This window comes from Piliocolobus tephrosceles, chromosome 1, assembly GCF_002776525.5.
Source record: "Piliocolobus tephrosceles isolate RC106 chromosome 1, ASM277652v3, whole genome shotgun sequence".
NCBI classification, from domain to species: domain Eukaryota; kingdom Metazoa; phylum Chordata; class Mammalia; order Primates; family Cercopithecidae; genus Piliocolobus; species Piliocolobus tephrosceles.
Genome location: NC_045434.1, coordinates 881,944 through 891,184, shown reverse-complemented (window position 1 = coordinate 891,184; position 9,241 = coordinate 881,944).

Below are 9,241 nucleotides of genomic sequence, written 5' to 3'. Positions count from 1 at the left end.
GTCAGGACCCTCAGCTATAGGTCTGTTGGAGATTGCTTGAGGTCCACTCCAGACCCTGTTTGCCTGGGTATCAGCAGCAGAGGTTGCAGAAGATAGAATATTGCTGAACAGCGAGTGCACCTGTCTGATTCTTGCTTTGGAAGCTTCCTCTCAGGGGTGTACTCCACCCTGTGAGGTGTGGGGTGTCAGACTGCCCCTAGTGGAGGATGTCTCCCAGTTAGGCTACTCAGGGGTCAGGGACCCACTTGAGCAGGCAGTCTGCCCCTTCTCAGATCTCAACCTCCGTGTTGGGAGATCCACTGCTCTCTTCAAAGCTGTCAGACAGAGTCGTTCGTGTCTGCACAGGCCTCTGCTGCTTTAGCTGAGCCCTGTCCCCAGAGGCGGAGTCTACAGAGACAGGCAGGTTTCCTTGAGCTGCTGTGAGCTCCACCCAGTTTGGGCTTCCCAGCGGCTTTGTTTACCTACTTAAGCCTCAGCGATGGCGGGCGCCCCTCCCCCAGCCTCGCTGCTGCCTTGCGGTTAGATTGCCGCAGACTGCTGTGTTAGCAAGGAGGGAGGCTCTGTGGGCGTGGGACCCTCCCGGCCAGGTGTGGGATATATTCTCCTGGTGTGCCGGTGTGCTTACAGCGCAGTATTGGGGTGGGAGTTACCCGATTTTCCAGGTGTTGTGTGTCTCAGTTCCCCTGGCTAGGAAAAGGGACTCCCTTCCCCCTTGCGCTTCCCAGGTGAGGCGATGCCTCGCCCTGCTTCAGCTCTCGCTGGTCAGGCTGCAGCAGCTGACCCGCATGGATTGTCTGGCACTCCCGAGTGAGATGACCCCAGTACCTCAGTTGAAAATGCAGAAATCACCTGTCTTCTGTGTCGCTCGCGCTGGGAGATGGAGACTGGAGCTGTTGCTATTCGGCCATCTTGCTCCGCCCCCCGGCTTGTGGTCTCTGTAAGGATTGGCTTGCCACTCCTTTTCTTTTAATGCCGTTGTGTGGTTTTGGAGTGAAGCTACATCTAAATATCTAAAACGTGTTAGATCATATTTCTACTTTCCCCTCAAGACTTTACAGGCGTTAAAAACACATATATTGCTTAAATATTGAGTACAATTCACCTTTGCAAGTACTCATGCTGGATTTTTTTTTCTTTTTTAAAAAAATTGATTTAGAGCATGCAAGTGCGGTTTTGTTACACCGATATATTGCATAGTGGTAAAGTCTGAGTTTTTATAACTTACCTATCACTCAAATAATGAACGCTATACCCAATAGGTAACTTTCCAATCCCCACTTCCACACCAACCTCCCCACTTTTGGAGTCTCCAATGTCTATTATTTTCTTCTGTATGCTGGATATTTTCTTTATGGAAATATTTTCTCATGCCTGATTCAGTTTCTATAGTATTGTAGGATAATTTGGGCTTTACATTTCTTCCTGAGTCAGTTCCATACAATTTAACTCATTTAAAAATATTTTCATACCAGGCATGATGGTGAGTGTCTGTAATGCCAGCTACTTCAGAGGCTGAGGCCTTGAGTTCACTTGAATTCAGGGGTTTAGGCTGTAGTGCGCTATGATCACTCCTGTGAAAAGCCAGTTTGCACTGTAGCCTGGGCAACATAGCAACAACTATGTTGCTAAAAAAATAAAAATGAGCCAACGAAAGTGTTTAAAAGCATTTCTATTTCATGTAAGTCTGCTATTCACTAATATATAATAATAGTTTCAGAATGTTTTAATCTTTTAAAAATGTATGTGACATTATAATTTTGACATGACATGTAGATGATATATAGATTATATTATAAATATAATTTATATCATTAATAAATATGTTACACATATAATTTTCAAATATTTTCTTCCATTCATCATGGATTGTCTTTTTGATGGCGTACTTTTATTATGGTAGGAAAGTGATGTGGCATTAAATTAACCATCTGAACCATTTTTAAGAGTACAGTACAGTAATGTTAAGTATATTTGTATCGTTGAACAACAGATCTCTGGAAAGTTTTCATCTTGCTACACTGAAACTCTACCCATCACACACCGATTTCCTGACTCTCATCCCCCAGAGCTTGGGAACCACCTTTCCACTTCCTATTTCTGTGATCTTGACTACTCTAGATACTTCATGTAAAGGGAATTACACAGTGTTTGGCCTTTTGTGTTGTAGCTGGCTTATTTTGTTTAGTATAAAGTTTTTGAGGTTCCTCCATGTTGTAATATGTGACACGATTTCCTTCTTGTATAAGGCTGCCATGGTATTTCCCTGTATGTAGATGTCACGTGTATAAACCATTCATTTACCAATGGTCATTTGGCTTGCTTGCACTTCTGGCTATTGTGAATAATTCTGGATGAACACAGATGTGCAAACATCTCTTTGAAATCCTCCTCTGAGTTCTTTTGGACATAAATTCAGAAGTAGGGTTCTTGAATTATACAAAAATTCTGTTTTTAACTTGTTGAGGCATCTCTGTACTATTTTTCATAATGACTGCATCATTTTACATTCCCACCAACAAGGCGCAAACAAGGGTTCAAACTTCTCCAGTTCCTCACCAACACGTTATTTTGTGTTGTCTTGATAGTGTCCATACTGATAAATGTGATGTATGATCTTGTGGTTATTTTGATTTGAATTTCCCTAATTTTGATTTAGAAATATTGAACATCTTTTCATGTGCTTATTGGCCATGTGTATATCTTATTTGGAGCAATATCTATTTAAGTCACATGTCCATTTTTAAATCAGGTTGTTTTGTCATTATTTTTTAACTCTTTATCAGATACATGAATTTGGATTATTGTTTCCTATTCCACAGATTGCCTTTTCAGTTTATCAGTTGTTTGTTTTATTTTTACTTACTTTTTGAGACAGAGTCTTGCTCTGTCACCCATGCTGGAGTGCAGTGGCATGATCTTGGCTCACTGCAACCTACGCCTCCTAAGTTCACGCTATTGTCCTGCCTCGGCTTCCTGAATAACTGGGATTACAGGCGCCCACCAACACGCCCGGCTACTTTTTTTGTATTTTTAGTAGAGACAGGGTTTCACTATGTTGGCTAGGTTGGTGTCAAACTCCTGACCTCATGTGATCCACCCACCTAGGCCTCCCAAAGTGCTAGGATTACAGGCATGAGCCACCATGCCTGGCCTCAATTAGTCAATTATTTATTTTAAATCCTACCCTGAAACGTCGGACTTCAGGTTCTCCTATATAGGGGAGTTTATTAAGGAGTATTAAACTCATGATCACAGCATCCCACAATAGGCCATCTGCAGGCTGAGGAGAAAGGAAGCCAGTCCGAGTCCCAGAGCTGAAGAATTTGAAGTCCAATGTTTGAGGGCAGGAAGCATCCAGCACGGGAGAAAGATGTAGGCTGGGAGGCTAGGCTAGTCCAGTCTTTTCATGTTCTTCTGCCTGCTTTTATCCTAACTGTGCTGGCAGCCGATTAGATTGTGCTCACCCAGATAAAGGGTGTGTTGGCCTTTCCCAGCCCATGGACTCAAATGTTAACCTCCTTTGTCAACACCTTCAGAGATACACCCAGGAGCAATACTTTGCATCCTTCAATCCAATCAAGTTGACACTCAGTATTAACCATTACATATCCACTCATTATCAACTTGAACCTATACACATCTCCTGAGATCATACATAATTTTCAAATAAAGACAATAATAAGGTCTTATGCCTAACATAATACAAGTATCCTTCATACAACCAGAAACACACCAATCCCCAACCCAAATGCTATTATATAAAGTTAACAACACTAAAATGCTGATATGAAGTCAATAATTTTATGTCATGTGATAAAGAAAAAAGGAAATAAAATGAAGGGATTTCCTTAGTGCAAGTGCCTACATTCACAAACAAGTTTTTAACAAAAGGAGGATAAAATACTCATGACAATTACAATCCCTGTTTCTGCAACTGGTCACTTGGTCACTTGGTCACAGCTGGTATTGATGACTACCTACTTTTACTACCCACTCTGTATTACCTTTGCCTTCAGCAAGCACCTCAGCAGGTCATGTTTCTTTTATGCCTACAGGTTTTATTCTACACCTCTTCTTGGAATCAAGCAGTGGGTCTTTTTGTCTCTCTGTTTCCGTCTCACTCTCTTTGCCTCAGCCCCCAAATCCGGTAACATTATCAATGACACTGACTTAACACCATGGGGACTGGGAGTCTGAGGTTTGCTTTCCATTTTGCCTTTCCTTACACAATCTCCATGGTTATGGTCTCCGAACCAAACTTGTTAAGGCAGTGGATGCACGACAGCATATCGTCCACAGGAACTTCATTTTGCGTGAGTTGAAAATTTTCTTCTTTCAGTTTCCATCACAAGTAAAATAAAATATTAAAAATATCTTCTTAAAGTTATGCATATTTGTCCTAAATTGTTATAGTTTATAATAGTATTTTATCATCTTTGGTAGATTTTTAAAGTATATCAATTACTCTACGAGATTGCATTTAGTTTATTCTACCAGTTTTTAAAAATTGATCTTGATATTTGATTGGAATTATAATGTATACATGAACAGATTTTATATAAATTTAAATTTTTAAATGTTGAGGCCAGGCATGGTGGTTCATGCCTATAATCCCAGCACTTGAGGAGGCAAGGGTGGGAGGATCACTTGAGCCTCAGGAGTTCGAGACCAGCCTGGGCAATATGGCGAAACCTCATCACTACAAAAAATACAAAAATTACCCCAGCGTGGCGGTGTGTGCCCGTGGTCCCAGCTACTTGGGAGGCTGAGGCAGTAGAATCGCTGAGCCTAGGAGGCAGAGGTTTCTGTGAGCTGTAGTTGTGCCACTGTACTCCAGCCTGGGCAACAGAGTGAGATCCTGTCTCAAAAAAAAAATTAAATATTGATTTCAAATAAATGAATAGAATATTCTTTTCCATTGATTCAATTAATATGTACACACCCATAGCATGAGTGTATTTTTATAATTTTAAGGGCTTGACCTCGTTAATACTAACGTTATCTCAATAATGTTTATTTTATGCTCTGTTAATCATAAAACATGAAGAAACTGTGTCCAATTCTCTGGTTACTATTTTATTATGTTCTAATAATCCTTTCATTTCTAACATCTATTTTTCCCAAACATGACGCAATGTAACTTGTGTAATAAATTCACATATATGTGTCTTCACTGAAAATATTTTATTCTATGTCAAATCACCTTCCTCGTCTTTTTCATGGGATTCCTTTTTCATCTTGAATTCAAATTTGTCTGCTATTCGTATTGTGATATCTACTTCTATTCTTTTTCATTTTCATCCCAACTCACATCATTTCAAAACTGTTTTATCCATTGTATTAGCATACATTTCTTATAAAATAAATACAATAAAATATTCTCTTGATTCAATCCAATAGTAAAACTAGGTGAATTTAATTCATTTTATAATTCAATTATGTTGACATAATTGATATATTGGCTTTCCATTGTAGAATTTGTTTCTTTGTTCTTTTCTATTTTTACTTTATTTTTCAAAAATTTGCTTATTGTTTTTCCTGTCTTCTTTAATATAAGAATCCACTTTGATATTTTTCTTCCCTGTTAAAATAACATATTGTTAATATTTTTATTTAAAATATCATTTTAATGTCATCTTCAAATTTAGAGGTTTTTCTCTGCACACCCATTTTACCAATTCCTTTTAATTATGCAATGAGAGATTAATCCTGGAACCAACTTCTATGATGAGAAGTGTTGGCTCAAATATTTCTGGCCAAAATTAAATTCAGCCACTTACATTTATGGAGACATGCCACAATATCATCAAAAAGTGATCAGTTTGTTCTAAAAATGTACTCTGGAAAATTATATTTTAAACTTAATACTCTACCTAGTTTGTTTCCTTTAGGTTATTTATCATTTATAAAATCTCCCTTTCCAGATTAAAAACCATTGAATAAAGTAAAATTTAAAGAAGACATTAGTAAGTTTCAATTCTCTAAAGTGAGCATGTTAAGCATCTAAAGAATGGTAAGCAAATTCCCTTTGATTTCTGCATGCTAGTGGCCAGTATTTGTTGAAGTGTGCTGTTCATTCTCAAGAGTTAAACATGAAGACTTAGAAGCAACACCCAGCTGATCTGTTCCCTACAGGTTTCGAACTAAGGCCTGTTGCTTACTGGATAATATCTCACATCTGTGGTGCAAGCCAGATCTTGTGAAGTAAAAATCAGTTATAAAGTTAAATTCTACTTATTTAGTAAAAAGAGAGATCTTTTCATTGCTTTCATTGGACAAAATAATCCTCTCATGCAAATAATCATAATGACATAGCAACAGGATGTAAATACATTGCAGTTACTGTCTTTTCATTACTTAGGTTATAAAATCAGAAAGTCAGGGTTAATAAAGACAGTATTAGGGACACTGATTTTTCTATATTTTATCTGAAAGTTATATGAAAAATGAACACTAACCATATTTTTCAATCATGTAGTTTATGTTTGCTAAAATAAAGCATAAATAAAATGAGCCTAACTCCACAAGTCTTAGAATATTCTGTTCTAATGATTGATGTATCTTGCTTCTTTCTGTCTTTTGACCCAATGAAGAGCAGAGATTTCCCACCCAGCATGGAGAGGCGGAACCGGACCACGAAGACTGCGATCATTCTCACAGGAATACAAACAACCACTGCCCTTGGGGCGCCTCCTCTTCTGGATTTTTTTAGTGGCTTATTTGGTGACAGTCCTTGCAAACACCCTTATTATTACTCTGATTCTTGTGGATTACAGGCTCCACTCACCCATGTATTTCCTCCTCAGCAATCTCTCTTTCGGCGAAATATTAACCATAACCTGTGCTGTTCCTAAGATGCTGGAGGGCTTCCTGTCAGAGAGGAAGAGCATCGCAATTGGCGAATGCTCTGCACAGTCCTATTTCTATTTTCTTTCCAGATGCACTGAGTTTATTCTTTTTGCTGTCATGTCCTATGACCACTATGCGGCCATTTGCAGTCCTCTTCAGTACCCTGCAATTATGACCAGCTCACTCTGTGCCCACCTCGTCATCTTCTCCTGGGTCGGTGGCTTTCTCCTCATCCTCCCATCCACCATCCTTAAGGCAGGACTGCCATACTGTGGTCCCAACGTGATTGATCACTTTTTCTGTGACAGCACCCTCTCCTGTACCTGGCCTGTGCTGACATTCGTGCCACTGGGCTGTTGGACTTTCTCAGCTCCCTGGTCCTGCTCATCAGCTCCCTCTCACTCCCAGTGGTCTCCTGCGTTTGCATCATCTCCACCGTTCTGAGGTCAACGCAAAGCCTTTGCCACCTGTGCCTCTCACTTCACAGTGGTCTCCATGGGCTATGGGAGCTCCATCTTCGTCTATGTTCGCCCCTCACAGAAGAGCAGCCTGCACCTCAGCAAGATCCTCTGTATCCTCTCCAGCGTCACCACACCCCTCCTGAATCCCTTCATCTTCAGTCTGCGGAATGAAGCCATGAAAGAGGCACTGAAGGACGCCTTGGCCAGAGGACAGAGCTTGCTGAAGAGGGTGAAGTTCAAATGACAGAATCTTTGAGAATGATCCCCAAACTTGAGTAATCTCTGCCTTGCAGGGAATGAATTAAGGGATTGGAACTATGCACGTGGAAGAGTGGCTATGTTAAGTCTTATTATTTACACTCATAACAACATAAACTGTATTTATTTACAAATTATTTTTACTATGTCTCAATAAATATTAAACATAGTAATTGGTAGTGGTGTCAGTGACACATACAGTACTACATTTACTAGTTTATCAATGTGCTGGTGGCAGACCTGTCTTTAGGGTGGTCAAAGTAATAGTCGGTATTACAGATGGCTTCTATTGTGTATACTACTTTGTTGAGTTTATATGTTGCAAATTCAGGAAAAAGAAAAAACCTTTCGATTCTGTGGTTCTTTATGAAGGATGCACAAACACAGTAGAATATAATTAGTCAAAGAATAACTTCTGAGGTATTTAAACATCGACCCTAACCCTTTATTAATGAACACTAAAATCATAGGCTTTTTATTATCCATTTTACTTGCACTTGTGTGTTGCCCTTTTCCATAGAGTTTGCACTTTATTATTTGCATTTTTCTTTTATGTCAATTAGAGTATTTCTGTGTGAAATCTTTATTATCTTCCTGTTAGAAAATCATTTTTTACCAGTGAACTTGGCATATTTTTGTACTACAAATTTCACTACTTTAGAGATGTAAGAGATAACTAAATCCAAATAGACCCCATCATTCCTTATACTATAGCTCTTTAAATATTTCATTGTATTTTAACATGTAGTTTACTTAGTTTTTACTTTTTTTTTTTTTTTTTTGTATTTTAGTAGAGACGGGGTTTCACCGTGTTAGCCAGGATGGTCTCGATCTCCTGACCTCATGATCTGCCTGCCTCGGCCTCCCAAAGTGCTGGGATTACAGGCGTGGGCCACCGTGCCCGGCCAGTTTTTACTTTTTTATAATCAAAATGTAACGGCCATGTCAAGAAAAACATTGCCTTTCTTATATATCTTTATACTGTTACTAGATAAGAACCCAAAAGGGGAACAATTAGTGCCTAGAATTCTTTTGCCATATTTTATCTGTGTTTTCTCTTCACATGAGACCTTCTTTAGGAACATGGCAGATTGACTTTGCTCACATTTAGGCAACATAGTCAAAGTCAGTTCCTGAATTTCAGATCTCCATTAATCGATGGACAGGGGTTTACTCAGTACACATTTGAAATATCTCATGTGTACAATTTGATTGTCTGACTTTATCCAGGTAACTTTCAGAGAACCAAGCAAAGATGGCCAGTATTTTCATATCATGAAAAATATCGATGTGTTTTTGAGAAGAACTAAGTTTCAGGAGGTTTACTGATAGTGAATGAAACAGAGGAACACTGAGGAATAGCTCTTAGTTATTCTCTCTATCCTTCCTCACATACAATTAAATCCCACACTGATTTACGTCATGGTATTAACTCACATAGAGCCACATGTTTCAACTAACCTTTGCACAATAGACAAGATGACAATTCATTGCCAGTTTTGGCTTCTTTTGATAATAAAATGGAGTGCCATTTGTAATTGTGCTGGTAGAAAACAACTGTGAAGCACGGCGTTCCTGTGGCACACCTGCCCATGTGGTCCACTGACTGATGAGAGAAGGCAGAGCCATTCCATAAAACATTCCTCTACAAACAGAACCACTGAGTGATGCCC